The following is a 16,500-nucleotide window of genomic DNA, read 5'->3' as shown; positions in this document are numbered from 1 at the left end:
AGGTACCACTGATAACATGAGGCTAAGGCACACCAGAGATCATCCAGCCCCATCTCCCCATGTCACCGATGAGGCAACTGAGGCCCCAAGAGGTTAAGAGACCTGGGAAACTGGGAAAGGTCTCTGGTTACTCTGTAGCAGAGCTCACACTAAAAACCAGGCCTTCCTATTCATTGCTTTTCTCACTTTAGCCTGTCACTTGGAGTAAGGCTGTCCATTAGTGCGTTCATCCATCCAACCATTCATCCATTCTACAGACGCTTAGTGAGCGCTTACCATGTGCTGGGCGCTGGGCTACACGCTGAGGATGCAAAGCTGAGTAAGATCTCTTTGTGTCCCCACCATCTCATCATCTGGGGAAGATTGAGATAGGAAAACAGGTTATATAAAGCCAATTTGCTTTGGTTTTTGTCAATAATACAGCTCTTGCAAGTGTTAAGGGAGAGGCTTTTACTGTCTCCTGGCATGATTTTCAGATTTAGGTTACATCCTTCCTGGCATTTTGTTTCACTGTCTGATCAATACGGATCTTTTCGTTCAGGCCTCTCATTGAGACCTCTCCACTAGTTTCTTTTTTGAGAGGAGGCAGCAAGTTGTACGGTGTTTCCTGGATGGATGTACCATGATTTGGTACAGGGTAAAGTACAGCTTTTATTACAACTTCCTTCAAAACAATGGCCTTTGGACCTGCAACACTTTTTTGGAAACATGACTCTCAGATCCTCCTCTAGTTTCCAACAAACCCAACAGATAAGGTTTGGATTTCTTCTTTCCTACACACTTCACCTTTCATTGTCATGCACAAGAGCACATATACTCAGTCCACTCACTTAGCCTCTCAGGATGGTTCTAGAGTTGGCATTTTACACACAAAAGATCTTAGTTACAACTGTTAAGTCTGAAAATTTCACTGGGGACTCCACCCCCTCCCCTGGGTTATTTGTTTTAAATTATAAGAGATAATGAAGGGACAGTTCTGATTCCGGACCCTCCTGAAACCCAGCCTTCTCTGGACTAGCCACTCCCCTTAGCAGCTGACTTTATTAATGAGCTCATCCTGTCTTAACTCCTCAGCCAAGGCAAATCCGAGGTAGCAAATTGTATTTTACGGCTATAAAACCTAAAACATTATCCCACAGGAGTCGCGGTACCCTGAAAGAGCTCACATTTTTATTATAGCAAAATGTCAGTAGCTCAGAAAAACAAGTACCCAGGCCCACAATGCACCATTTCTTGCCAGCGTCAAGGATACTAATTATTATGCCCATACATATATGTTGACTTAGTAGTTTCCCAACGTGTACCTAATATATCATCTAATTAGAGGATAAGCATTTTTTAAAGAACATCTCTTATTTTCTTTCAAAAAAAACCCCTAATATATATTTTTGGACACAGTGGATACATAATAAATGCAATCTGACTAAAGATCCATTTTTGTCCTTAAATCCTAACTGCACCAGCCATTCACTGCAGTGTTGAGTGACGATCATGTGCCCAGCCCTGGGCTATATGGCATGAGGCACAAGTCAGATTTGTTTGGTGCTGTCCCTGTACTCAAAGATTTCGTCCCCTTACTGAAAAGGAAAACACGCGTGAAATAATTGGGATAATACATCCAGAAGGACCATAAAGTCTATCTAGTCAGTTTCCTTGGAGTAGATATTCCTGCTGTTCACCAGTATTTCTGACTCCCCTCTCCTCTGAGTGCCTGGGAAAACTGTACATTTCTCAGTCCCTTGAACTTTAGGTAGGTTGTGTGACGTGCATTGGCAAAAAAAAAAAATGCGAATGGAAGGGATGTGAGTCACATATTGGTGGAAGCATTTAAGAGCTGGAGCGTGCTTCTCTATTTCCCTTTTTAGCAATTATAGAGGAAGCTTCATGGTTGTCTTAGCCCGCTGAGGCTGCTGTAACTAAATACCACAGGCGAGGAGGCTTACAAAGAGCAGAATTTTTATTTCTCACAGTTCTGGAGGCCAGAAGTCTGAGCTCAGGATGCCAGCATGGGTGGGTGAGTGTCCTCTCCCCGGCTGCAGATTTCTCATTGCGTCCTCACAACATGGAAGGGGCAAGCTAGCCCTCTGGAGTCTCTTTTACAAGGGCCCTAATCCCCTTCATGAGGGACCTGCTCTCAGGACATCATCACATCCCCAAGGCCCCATCTCCTAATCTAATCAGCTTGGGCATTAGATTTTCAATAAGTGAATCTGAGGTGATCATAAACATCTGGATCCTAGCAATGATGAAAAGCACAAAGCCTTAATCGTGGCATGTGGAGCATGGAGGACAGCTTCCCTGAGCCCCACCAGGAGCTTTTACATGAACTAGAAAGACCATTTTTCTTGTGGTAGGCCACAGAGATTTAGGGTTACTTGCTACCAGTAGCTAGTATAACCTAGACTATTCTGACTACATCCTTTGTTTTATAGATGAGAAAACTTTAAGCGTTAACCTGTGTGATATCAAACCTCAATATATTGAGAATTCAGTGGAACCGAGGACTGGAATGGCTGAAGATTTCTTCATGAAGGATGTCTACCTGGAGCTTATCTCTGTAGGACAAGTATGATTAACCCTGGGGAAGTGGTTATGGCTTTGGTGGGCGTGTAATGGTGACAGCGATGGCCCAGGTGAGAAGAAGCCAGGAAGAAAATGGGTACCTAACTGTGACAAAAGCCTGGAACTGCTGGTGCTGAGCACTTCATTTGCATGATCTCATGTAATTTTTACAGCCATCCATCCCTATGGAAATAATAATCACAATAACTATCTCAACCCTCCCTATGAGATAGTCATGGTACTAGTTCCGTTTCTTTACAAGGTAAACCGAAGTTTAGAAAACTTTACTCTGAATATCTGGAATTCATTCCCATCTTCTTCCCTGAGGACAAGAGGTGTTAACGTTTCTTCTGACAATTCATGTCTTCACTTATGCAATAAATCCCATCCCCTCCTTTTCTCTGGGATGCTGCCCGAATGGTTGCCTCTTCTTTTTTCATTATTTGTAATTGCTCTATTTCTGCTGGTCCCACACTTTCACCTTAAGAACTGAGCAAATGACCCCTATTTAAAAATAAAAATTGTTAGAAAAATGTAAAACTGAAGTAACTGCACCCTGATTATAGCCTTCAAATTAGCATACTCTCTGCCTTCAGCTCCTTAGCACATCACAGAAACTTCTCCGGATGAGTCAACACTGACTTCCTGGTTGCCAAATTCAACGGAAAAAAAATGGCCCCTGATTTTACTGGGTCTATTGGCCAGAGGTAACTTGGCTTCTGAGGTTCTGTTCTCTTCTGGGTTCTTCTCACTCCTGTACTATTCTGTTTAAGTCCAATTTGATGACTCCTCTTTTCCAGTAGACCCTTAAGTGATGGTCCCATACTTGTGTCTTCAGCCCTTATTCTTCTTACTCTTCACACTTTGTAAGAACAACCTCATCCACTCCTTTGGGTTGACTACATGTCAATATGGTAACCCCACACACACACACACACACAAATCTAAAGCTCTGGAGCAATTTTCTCTCAAGGACTTCATAAATATATATTCTGCCATTTTATTCATGTCCAAGTCCCTTTGAAATAAATAGGTAAGAAAAAAAACCCCAAACTCATTCTTTGCCACCCCAAACCTTCTCCTTTCCCTGAACTCCTTATCTTCATAAGTAACTCCATTAACTATATAGCCCTTCAAACCGCAAGTCTGCAAACATATTTTTTTCTCCTCTTTCACTAGAATTAAACTGCACAATTCGAACCAACCATCTAGATGTCTCTCAGTTTCTACCTCTTTTTTTTTTTTTTTTGCCATCCCTGGTGTTTGTTTAATTTAAGGCTTTGTCATTCTCATCTTAACTAGGTCATTTCCTTAATTCCATTAAGACTCCCTCCAGACCACTCTTCACACTTCAGCCAGAGTAGTCTTTCTCTTCCAGTATGTTCATCTCATCCTCTATATTGTTCAAAGATGCTTCATTACATTCTGGATAAAATCTCAATGCCTTAGCAGATATGCACAGTCTTTCATGGCCCAATCCACACTCGGGTCTCCAGTCTTTTCTGCTGCTGCTCCTTTCTTCACATTAATCCCTTGAGCCAAGCCAGAGATGGGCTGGCCTGGGAGTGAGCTGAGGTCTCTTGTCTCACATGGCCTCCTCTGCCTCAAATACCCTTTACTCTTCCCAGTGGCTTCCTCTGGTGGTTTCCACCTGGCTTCAAGCCAGAGAGTCCTCTCTCTTGTGAAGCCCAGGTGCTGCCCTGTTAGTGCCCCTGTGGCACCTTGAGCACAATCTCTGATGCTTTTCTCAAATGGCACAGAGAGTGTGGTGACTGAATACATGGCCCACTACCAGCTGAAGGTCCAAGATTATTGAGTGCAGAGTCTACGTTACACTCCTCTTTTAATCCCAGTGCCCACAGCAGTGAATACAAGCAACAGAGGCTCAGGAAGTATTGTTAAATAAGTGAATTAGTATAGATTATGTGAAATACAGATTACATAAAAATTACTTGAAAATTTGGTTTGCATTCTCCTTCTACAAATTAAGGGGAGATCTTTTTTTTTCCCCCCTACATGATCATCTCATAGCTTGGTTCCATTTCTCTTCTCAAATTTATTTATCTATTTCACAATATAGGATTAGGCTTTCAAAATAACACACAAAAATAAAGTCAGCACCTTGTCATCAAGATTTATAGAATACCCACAATAGGTTCAGAGCCTTGTAGTTAGGACAGAAACACTAGACAAATAAATGGGCTTTCTCTTTTTCTTCTTCTTTTTTTTTTTTTTTAACTTTGCTTGTCTCATTCATAGCTTAGAAGTTGCTGCTGAACCACAGGTGGGTATAAAGGTAGTTTGGTCTCTTTGAGCATTACCGATATGTCTAAAAGACAGGCTCTGTAATTCAACCTGCTTTCTAGATGAGTGGAGCACACCAAATCGTTTGGTGCCGTGATGAAAACAAGAGGGCTAGATGTATTCCTGTTGAATAAGGATACATCAGATTGGAGCCCGTATTTTGATTTTTTTCTGTGCATGTGATAGCACTGTAAATCGTCTTTTTTTCATTTTCTCAATCTCATTAACTTCATTCTCCGTTGCTTCATTATTTTCAGAACCGTCTTCTGTAGCTGCATTTTTTTCCTAACCCACTAATCTGTCAGCTGTTACAGTATTTTTAATTATATTTTCCCAATATTTCTTTGCTTGTCATCATTTATTTTTAATTTACATGCATATATTATTTTTATGATGAAGCATGAGAGTGGCTGCATGCTATATGCAATGTCTAGTTACCAAACTTTTTATCGAATCCTTGCCTCATGTGTCTCACAACGAAATTCCAATTCTTTTGTTCTTCCCAGATTTATGCAGAGGAGAGACTGTTAGGAAGAACTTAGACCCATGTTCATAGGCACTGAAGGTTGGACTTCAGTCAGTGATTGCCGCTCATGATCTTATTCTGATTCTGAAACTTCGTGGGAGTATTTTGTTGTTGTTGTTGAAATATATATTTTTTTATTATCTTGTAATAACTTAAGCGAAATTGCCGGGTCAGATGTTAACTCTAAGATATTGAGAACTGCCAGAATGGCTGCACCACTTTATTTTTACTTTTGTATTGAAATAGAGTCGGTTTACAATGTTGTGTTAATTTCTTGTGTACAGTATAGTGATTTGGTTATACATGCATCTATGTATATATGTTCCATTTCATATTCTTTTTCATTATAGGCTATTATAAGATATCAAATATAGTTCCCTGTGTGATACAGTAGTACTTTGTTGTTTACTTTATATATAGTAGCTACTATCTGCAAATTATGAGCCCTCAATTTATCCCTTCACCCCCTCATTCCCTCCTGGTAATCATTTGTTTTCTATGTCTGTGAGTCTGTTTCTATTTTGTAAATAAGTTCACTTGTGTCATTTTTTTTGGATTCCACATATAAGTGATACCATATAGTATTTTTCTTTCTCTTTCTGGCTTACTTCATTTAGTATGACATTCTCCAGGTCAATCCATGTTGCTGCAAATGGCATTATTTTATTCTTTTTGATGGCTGAGTAGCATTCCATTATATAAATATACCATAACTTCTTTATCCAGTCATCAGTTGATGGACACTTAGGTTGTTTCCATGTCTTGGCTATTGTAAACAGTGCTGCTATGAACACTGGGGTGCATCTATCTTTTTGAATTAGGGTTTCCTCTGGATATATGCACAGAGTAGAATTGCTGGATCATAACTCTTCATTTTTTAAGGAATCCCCATACTGTTTTCCATAATGGCTGTACCAAACTACATTCCCACTAACAGTGTAGGAGGGTTCTCTTTTCTCCACACCCACTCTGGCATTTATCATTTGTGGACTTTTTAATGATGGCCATTCTGACAGGTGTGCGGTGATACCTCATTGCAGTTTTGATTTGCATTTCTCTGATGATTGGCGATACTGAGCATTTTTGCATATGCCTATTGGCCATTTGTCTGTCTTCACTGAAGAAATGTTTGTTGAGGTCTTCTGCCCATTTTTGGATTGGGTTTTGTTGTTGTTGTTGTTGTTGTTGTTGTTGTTGTTATTGTTAAATTTTATATGCTGTTTGTATATTCTGGAAATTAAGTCCTTGTCAGTTGCATCATTTGCAAATATTCCCCCCCGACTCGGTTCCATAGATTGTCTTTTTGTTTTGTTTATGGTTTCCTTAGCTGTGCAAAAGCTTTTAAGTTTAATTTGGTCCCATTTGTTTATTTTTGCTTTTATTTCTATTGTCTGGGTAGACTGCCCGAGGAGAACATTGCTAAGATTTATGTCAGAGAATGTTTTGCCTGTGTTTTCTTCTAGAAGGTTTATAGTGTCTTCTCTCATATTTAAGTCTTTAAGCCATTTTGAGTTTTTTTTCTGTGTCTGGTGTGACGGAGTGTTCTAAGTTCTAACTTCATTGACTTACATGCTGCTGTCCAGTTTTCCCAACATCATTGGCTGAAGGGACTGGCACAATATACTGGCAGCTGGCACATACCCTGCGGGAAGCACTGACCTAGAACTCACTTCCATTCTCTTTCACTTGTATGCTGGATCTGGGTTCCTTGCTTCTTTTCTTGATTCCCTTTATTAAGACTATATTTTAAATTCATCATGACTGGTGATTATCATTTTTTTGCTTGTTTGTTTCTATAAGCAGGGACAAGATTAAGAGGAAGAGGTCAGAGCCAGAAAAACCTGGGCTTGAATCTCCCTTCTGCCAGATGCCCACTGTGTGAGTTCACTCATACTCTCTAAACCTCATTTTCTTTAACTGTAAAGTGGGCAAACAATACTTGCCTCATAGAATGGTTGTGAGAATTTAATGGGATAATATATGTAAATCATTTATTTAACATAGTTCACAACCCAAAGTGCTTGATTAGTGGTAGTTAATAGTCGTAGTAGTAATAATAAACAACCCTGAAATTTGTCATTTTCCCAATAAGATAGAAATGTATATCTCATAGTATATGTACGTTTGCATGTAGATATGTATGTATGAGGAATAATATCTAGTTAATATAATATTGTATATGCTATATATAATATTATATAATAATATGGCTATAAATAGATTTCTAATTAATCATTTACCTAATTATTAATCTAATCATTTGCCTCTCCTTATTCTCCCTCTGTCCTGTCATCTGACTCCTGTCTGTCTGTCTAGCATTTTGACTCTCAGCCTTAGCTCTAAAGTGGAGATTGTTGATGATCAAATCTTATTCATCACTTAGAAAACTGCTTCATTCTATCAGGAAATTTTTAAAGTACTCAGATGAATCACTACGAAGACTAATTTTGAAAATGGTGTTTGATCAGTGGTATAGTTTTGATTGATAGCTCCGCTATTCCCAAAGGAAACTTAACAAAATATTTTCAAAAAGGAACACTTTGAAGGAAGAAAAGATTATGGGAGGAGGCAAACTTGGGGGAACAACCATGCCTAATAAGAATTCTTCAGATGGTGTCTCACTCATTAGACAAGTTTATGAACTGTGAATCATGTCGATGGTGCCTCTTTATCAACTAGGACCAAATTGAGATTCTGGAAAGATCTCTTCAATAACATGAAGAAAATGGTTCAAGGAGATTCTCAATGATTTTTCTATAGGAAAAAAAAGTGAAGGAGTATAAATTTGATTTAAGTCAGACTTCTCTCTCCTGAACTAAAATTTGTCATGATCACAGCCACCCTGATGTCATTTAGAATTTCTTCATCGTTAGAAATCTCTAAGTGAGAATGAAACTGTAACATGAGTTCCCATTTTTCAGTTTGAAGGTTTCAGCAGGGATTCCATCAGCTCCTGAACTCTTGCTGTATCTACCAGATGACTTTCAGGGGATTGAATCGAACAGCACAAAGAACTCTGCTATTTGGTAAGTTGCAAGCGAAGCTCTGTAAAATGCAACTTCCAATATGTATTTGGCCTCTTTGCAATAATCTTTATCTTTAGTTCTTAATATGCAAGAACATAATGGAAGTGGGGTAGGATAGGCTGGGGGAGAAGAACAGGACATTCCTTGAGAGTTTGAAGAGAGGGGGCATTTGTTAGCTATGAGACAAGGTTTCAGAGGGCACTCTGAAACAGAAGAGAGCGGTGGCAGATTAGGTCTAGAAGGATGTGCTGTCCAGCATGGGGATGAGGATACAGAAGAGAACAGCTGATACAAGACTGACAAAAATTTATGTATCTTCTGAGAAGGCGTCAGCTTTTTCTTTACGGATGAGCCTTCTCATACTTTCATTTCCTTCCTTCTCCACTCAGATGCCACAACATGTCACTTCAGTAACTCTCCTCATGGTATCCTCAGCCTCTTCACCTCATTGTCCTTTTCATAATCACTTGTCTGACTAAATCCTGGAAAATTTTATTTGTCCTTCCCTGTGTGTGTGCCCAGGATGCTAAACACTGCTGAAGAGAACCACTCACTGCTGGTCAGTCTGGGATCACTGCAAATTCATACGATGGAAATTCAAAGATGCCAGGCAATCATTTCTCCTACTCACTGCTCTGTCCTGTTCAGCACAGCAGCCTTGTCAAATCTCCCAAATCTTTAAATTCATGTCCCCCCAGCCTCCCCTTACACTCTTAGCAAATAATCACCTACTTTACTGGAATATGGACATTGTTGGATGGGAACAACTCTGCCTTCTGTTCCCAATCCCACTAACTCCGCCCCACTTTATCCACCCCTCACCTTTTCCCTCCTCACACTTGGAAAGGGAGAGTTCTGGATCGCACGACTTCCGTTCTATCAGTTTTCTTTTCTCTGACCTACCTCTTCAACTTTGCCCTCCCTGGTTCTTTCTGTTTAGCAAATATTTCTTCCACCTTAACTTTAACTAATCTTCCTTCCCCCTCCTTCCAGCCAAGCATCTTGAAAGAACTGTTTGCATTTTCTCTTTTACCTCCTTGGCTTCCCCTCCTACCAGTCGACCAAACGGCTTCTGCCCCTTCCCAGTCACAATTCCAGTGGCCATTTTTCAATCCTTATCTGACTTGACCCAGTCACTCTCCCAGCCATGAAATCCTTCCTATTTTGCTCCTAATATCCACACTCTCCTCGTCTCACTCTCCTAGCCAGGCTCCTCTTCCACTTTTCATCCCTAAAATGTCAGTTTTTTATACAATTTAAAGGTGTTAGTTATTTGCATTTGTGTGTTAATTGTTGTTCACGATCTCAGGTACGACTGGGTTTTCTAAATTATTTGTGAGAGGCATTTTAAACTCAGACATTTTAAGCTTTTTTGTCCAGATGTTATGCCTTTCTTTTTTTGATTCTGAGAAGAGGATTAAGCCGTTTTACCTACAGATCTCATAGTTTTTGTTAATTTCACTCTGAGATAATTTACATTCTTGGTTTTGGTTACCATTGTGTGAATGGAATTTTCATTTTCCATTATATTTACATAGACAGAGGCTTTATATGATTACCTTGTTTCGAGGTACTTTACAAAACCCACTTAGTAGTTTTAATAATTTTGTATTTTATTCTGTAAGGGTTTTTTTTAAGTGTTTTAATGTATAATCTGCAAAAAAAAGATAACTTACCTCTTTCAAGTAAATTCAAATTTAAAATTTTATTTTATATCTGACTGTAATGTAAACAAATTTTATAAAAATATTAAAAGGAATGGAGATTTTTCTTGTATTTAATTTGAAAGTCTCTGGTTTTATTATTAGGCCTGATATTTCCTGTTTAATAAACAGATTTGATATGTATGTATTTATTTGAATGCACCTAGAATATAACCAGATATTATAACCAGATATTATAATCAGAAACCAGTAACAGTGATTGTGTCTGGGAAGGAGTTTGATTGATGGCACAGGTAAGTAGGGATATACTCCATGAATATACTTACGTGTTATTTGAATTTTGTACCATTTACATGTATAACCCATTCAAAACAGAAATACTAGAATTAACAAATCAAAGCAATATTTATTTTCTTATTAAGGAAGTATTCATTTAGTCCTAATTTCTAAGGTTTTAAAAAAATACTCAGCAATGGATGGTGAATTAAACATGTATTTCTTTCTACATTCATTGTCCTGATTATATGGTTTTTTTAATTTGATCTTTGGTATATTGCATCTAAAATGTGTCTAATTTTAAACCATCTGCATTGGTTGTGGTATTTTAGTCTGTTTTTCTGATGAATTAGAACTAGTATTTTATTTAGCATCTTTGTATCTATGGTCATAAATGAAGACTGTTTTGCAGTGAGATGTTTTGGTCAAGTTTTATTGCCAATATTGTGAAACAAATTAACAAATCCTCCATACTTTCCTATACTCAAAAATTTATTTAGCATGGAATTTCTTCAGTGCTTGAAAAGTTGAAAGAACTCACCTGTAAAACTACTGGAATCTAAAAAACAAAAACAAAGAAACAAACAAAAACAAAGCATAAATACAGGACAGAAATAGACTCATGGACAGAGAATACAGACTTGTGGTTACCGGGGTGGGGGGCGGGGTAGAGGGTGGGAAGGGATAGACTGGGGTTTCAAAATTGTAGAATAGATAAACAAGATTACACTGTATAGCACAGGGAAATATACACAAAATGTTATGATAAATCACAGAGAAAAAAATGTGACAATGAGTGTGTATATGTCCATGAATGACTGAAAAATTGTGCTGAACACTGGAATTTGACACAACACTGTAAAATGATTATGAATCAATAAAAAATGTTAAAAAAAAACTACTGATTTTAAGCTTCTTTTGGAAGAAATATTTTGGTAAAAGTCTTTAATTTTTTTATGGCTATGATTCTATTAAGGTTTCCATGCTTTACTATTTCTTATGAATTATTGACTTGAAAGACACCTAAGTGCAGTATGAGTGTGATTTTAGATCAAGTCTAGATAAAAATCATTAAGAAGTGAATTTATTGACATAAAAAGTTTACTTCCTGATTTCAAAATTACAAAATTTCTTTCACAGATCACCTAATCTTGCTCTTGTCAAAATAGAAATATATATTTATATTTGGTAAAACAATCTGAAATTTTCAATTAACTCACATGGTTGCATGTGTTCATTGATAACATAAGCCAATTCTTAAAAATATTTGATTTTCTGCTCAGAGTCCGTAATGGTAGGAACTGAAATGACAAATTTATCTTACTCTAGGGAACAAATCTCTGTAACTCGACCATATCTTTGCCACTCATGAATCATCGTCTGGGCTTTACTTGTGGGATGAATATATCTGTTATGTATACCTTCTTGTCCTTTTTGTATAACTATATATTTCTTTCTTTGCATCCACTTTTATTTATATGCATCCTACCTCTGATACTCACAGTGGAGACTTAACTTGGAGCAAATCAATTAAACCCACCAGAATTCTTTTTGCTGTATAATACTGCTGGATCAAAACAGAAAATTTGTCAGGGTCTTTACCGTATTTTCTTCAAAGAAGAGGCACGAGCTGGAAAAGGGAGTGAGGTGAACATCTGATCAAGATGACAGGCACCCGTAGAGCCCGGCAGCTGGCTGGAACACAAGCTGATGACATGTATTTGGTGTCATTCTGATGTAGATTCTGACAGAGGCCAATTTATGGTCCAATTTATGTCTTGACTCTCATACGAAGGCCAAGCAAGCTATAAAATGTAATAAGAATTTCTTCAATCAATGTCCAGAGGAAAAACAAATCACTCAGTTACTGACACAATATTGCATCAACACCCGGGCAAAGTTCTCACAAGTGTGTGACATGCCCCCAAGCTACAAAGAGCACGGAGACGGAAAACCCGCCACAGCAACACCGCATCCTAATGGAGGGCGTTCTCAACTTTATAGCTGTGAATAGGTCATCAGCTCTCTTTTTCCCTTCATCTAATAGTACTCGCATCTGGGGACAGTGAGGAGAGGAATATTAAATAAATAAATAAACTGTTCTTCCTTCCTTCTGAGATTTCAGTTTCAAGCTTATTTCTGCCCTCCTTGCTATGAATGCCTTCCTTCCTCTTTCCTCTACCTCCTCTCCTTCCTATCAGTCCCCCCCCCCCCATTTACAGAGAAAGTTATCTATTTGTCCCTTGGCAGATCATTCCAACTTAGGATCCTAGTGAGGTAACACAGATTAGTCCCTGATCGTAGCTTCTATCCAGCCAGTCATGCGCTCATGCATTTTCATTCTGCCTCTTCTTTTGGGTGTTTTGTAACCAGACACGCCGTTAAGCACTGTTACAAGTCAGGGCAGGGAAGGTTTTCAGAGAAGGAAGATGGGGGAATCTGCTCTCTGAGGTCTAGTCCAACTGTTTCTGATTTTGTTTCTTCCAAATACTGTTTTAAGAGTTTCATTGCACAACACACACACACACACACACACACACACACACACACACGCACACACAGAGCAAATAGCTGTAGGAGCACCATAGTGGTCTAAGTCAAACGTGGCTTCATGTATGTGTGCAGCTAGGTCTGGAGTCGGAGTAATTTTGTTTATTGGTGTTGGGGGTGGGGCAAAATGGTTAACCAGAGGCATCTCATATTTGAAAGCGTTTGCCTTCAGAACATTAGGAAAGTTACGAGGCAGGACAGGAAAATAGAACACATTTTTAGAGGTAATTTCTTTCTTTTTATAAAAGAATAGTGGACGAGTTAAGAGGACATAAAATGCTGAGAGCCTTCGTGGGACACTGGATGAGAATTGGGGGCAGCCCAGTTTACACGCAGGTCTGGCACTTCATGGCTGGGTTAAAGGGTTGGGAAGGCGCTCCTGACTTAGCAGTGCTTCTGAAAAGGTCAGTGCTACAACACAGGAAAACGAGTCACAGTAAAATCATTAGACCACAGTGATAATTTGGTGATATATATTTGGTAATAAATTTAATATATTCCTGAAAAGGAATAAGGCTCCATTCAGTCAGGGCAAATTTTGTCCATGCATACTCCAAGAAGTGGCGGTCACCTGCGCTGATCAGCTTTGCCTCTGGAATTTTCCCTGACCCCACTAGTCTGAAATTAACCACTTCTTCTTGTGTCCTGAAAGCAAGTCAACTGTGGTCCTCTGTTGTCAGAGAAAATCCAAATGTTGTGAGAATCAAACCAATACAACTGGGTGGACTTAAAAAAAAATACAAAGTGATCTTCAGAAGTGATTATTTAGAATAAGAAAAGAAATCACAGCTTCTTAGCACCCTGGAGATTCAAATTCCTTTCCCCTGAGACCTCTTTAGATGTTTTACCAGTTTTGTTAACATAGAAGTGATTCTTGGTTGCAACCTGGCTTCCCTTCCCCACCTAGAATCTCTACCTGCACCAGCAACTCCTAGGACTCAAGGGGCTGGTGCAGGTGAGCAGCTCTGGAAACGTGAGCTTCTGTCTTTCATATTGTTTCTCAACAACGTGTGTCTCTCTTTCCAGCAGATCCAGGTAGAGGGTTCTGAATAATATGGCGAGAGTAACTGCACTTGGAATGGTATTCTGAACTGTTTCGCTGTTTACTTCTGTGGAGTAATTTTTCTGATTGTAGAAGTACCCTGAGTTCATGACTGAAGTTTTGAAAAACTCAAAAAATGAATTATAGAAGAGAATTAGAATATTGTAATGTCACTGCCATTAAATGTTGTATTTTCTTCTGATCTTTTTACTGCAGGTATATTTGTATATGTGTTACATAATTTCATTTGAAATATCCTGCTTTTCACTTTTTTCATTTTTTTTAATATCCTGCCTCATTAAGAATATTCTAGAAGCACGACTTTTAACGGTGAATAATCTCACATTGTACAGATGTACCATATCTTTGTAGCTGCTTCCCTAATAGGACTCAGCAGTGCGCTGTGTCCTGTGTAGGGCCATTGCCAGCAAATAAGCACAACGTCCTATAGAAACCTTCTAATGTTTTAATTTTCCCACTTTATTTCATGGCCTTTGAGGTGGAGATAATACAGAAAGGGAAGTTAGGTTTCAGGTTAGAGAAAAGGAAGGGGAAGAGGGTAAATATAACTTGCTATTAAATTTAGATTGCCACAAAATTCCCCACACCAAATAGTCTACTAAACCCATTAAATAAAAATTAAGTAATAGTATTTTTCTCTATTTCTACAACCCTACCAAAATGTTAAGCACAGATTTAGTAAATATAAGATAAATAAATAGATTTTTTTAAAAGGCCAATAGATTCCATTAAAATAGCACCCTGAGAAATGGTTTACCAGCTTAATTGGAATGACGGTCAAGGGAGATATTTAAAGCAGAGCACTTCAGTGACTCTAAACAAATGAACAAATGGCTCACTTAATTCATTTCAGTGTCTGGTCTGGTGGTACTCAAATGTCTATTCAAAAGAATGTCCCATTGCATTGCCCCAGGGGCTGCTGCTTTCTTCCCTGCTCTGAATATATACAGACATTTAAAATTCATGTCTGATATAAAAACCATCTATACAGACCATGTTAAATGTCTTGGGTTCTACTTTGGAGTCTCAGAATTCTGACCAACGCCACAAGAACAACATGATCTGACTTTAAAGAAGTCTGCTTTGGGTTAGAGGATGCCTCCCCAGTCAGGAAGAGTTCTAAAAATGTTTCAATATGAAGCATTCATTTGTGACTAAGCTATACTTAAAATGGAAGAGACTCAGACGTGGATTGCAGAAACATTCTTGGAGCATGTACATTGTGCCAGAAATCGAACAGTATGCTTTCACATTTTTCATCTCATTTAATTCTCAAAAGCATCCTCTGAGGAAGAATTCTTAAACCCACATAATGAGTAAAGACAGCAAGACTCAGAAATGTTTAGCAATGAGCCCATAACCCTCATCTGTTTACTCATCTACTCATTCAGGAAATTTTTTGAGTAGGTACTCAGTAGCAGGCCCTGAACAAGGCTCTTAGGGTACAGTCTTAAACCAGTCACAATCTCTACCCTCAAACTAGCTACAATCTTGTGTACTAGACAGTGTGAAAACAGGCTAGACGAGTAAACCGTGTAAAAAATGCATCAATAGGAGTAAAACGTGGACATCAGATCACATTGGAACAAATAACTAAGCTAAGGAAAAGCTGTTCCAATCAAGACTGGCTGGACACTGGCGAGAATGGCTGAAAGTATACCAGGCAGAGGACAGAGCAGATACAGAAGGCTGAAGGTAAAGAAGAGGCTCATGTGTGTGAAGATCTGAATGGGTTTCAAATGATGGGTGTACGCAGTGCAAAATTAAAGCACTGTGAGCAGTAAAGTCAAAGAAGTAAACATTAAGGTTTTGTAAGTCAAATTAAAACATTTAAGTTTAATATTAAATCAACAGAAAAGCCTTTGAAGTGTGTTAAGCAAGGACAGACACAGCCAGATTTGTGGTTTAGAAAGAGCCCCCTGAATGCTGTTGGAGAAGGTGTTAATGGGCTATAAAAGTGTGAACATAGAGAAGAGTCAGGAGACTACTAGGTAATCCAGGTAAGAAAGATGATGATGGCCTAAGACAGTGGTAGTGGTAATGAGAGGAGTAGGTCTGAGACTTGTTTATGAGATGTAATTAATACAAAATGAACTTTTGTTGAAGGCTAGAAGGGAGAAGGAGGAAAGCTCTGAGTTGGCTGGATAAATGACAATACCATTCACTGGGACAGTTAATATGAGAGAGAAAGGGAGGTCTGATTGCCAAAGACCAAGAGCTAACTTCTGATACATAGACTTTGTGGTATCAGTGGATGCCAAGTGGAAGATGTACAGTACATAGTTGGACTTATGAGCCTGAAGGTTGAATCCATGGGCATAAAAGTCAATTGAACATAGATGCTAACAGAACCTACACTTGGAGGTTGGTGAGAAACAATTAGCTGAGGGAGAAGAGTCTATAAGGGAGAGCAAGAAGGACTGAATGGAGACGTACAAGAAGAACCCAAAGAATGTGTTATTTCAGAAACCACAAGGGAATAAGGGGCTTTAAAAGGGAGGAGCTAATTGTCAATATTATATGTGGTCC

This window comes from Vicugna pacos, chromosome 24 (assembly GCF_048564905.1).
Source record: "Vicugna pacos chromosome 24, VicPac4, whole genome shotgun sequence".
In the NCBI taxonomy this organism is placed as follows: Eukaryota; Metazoa; Chordata; class Mammalia; order Artiodactyla; family Camelidae; genus Vicugna; species Vicugna pacos.
Note: the sequence above shows the minus strand (reverse complement) of the source record.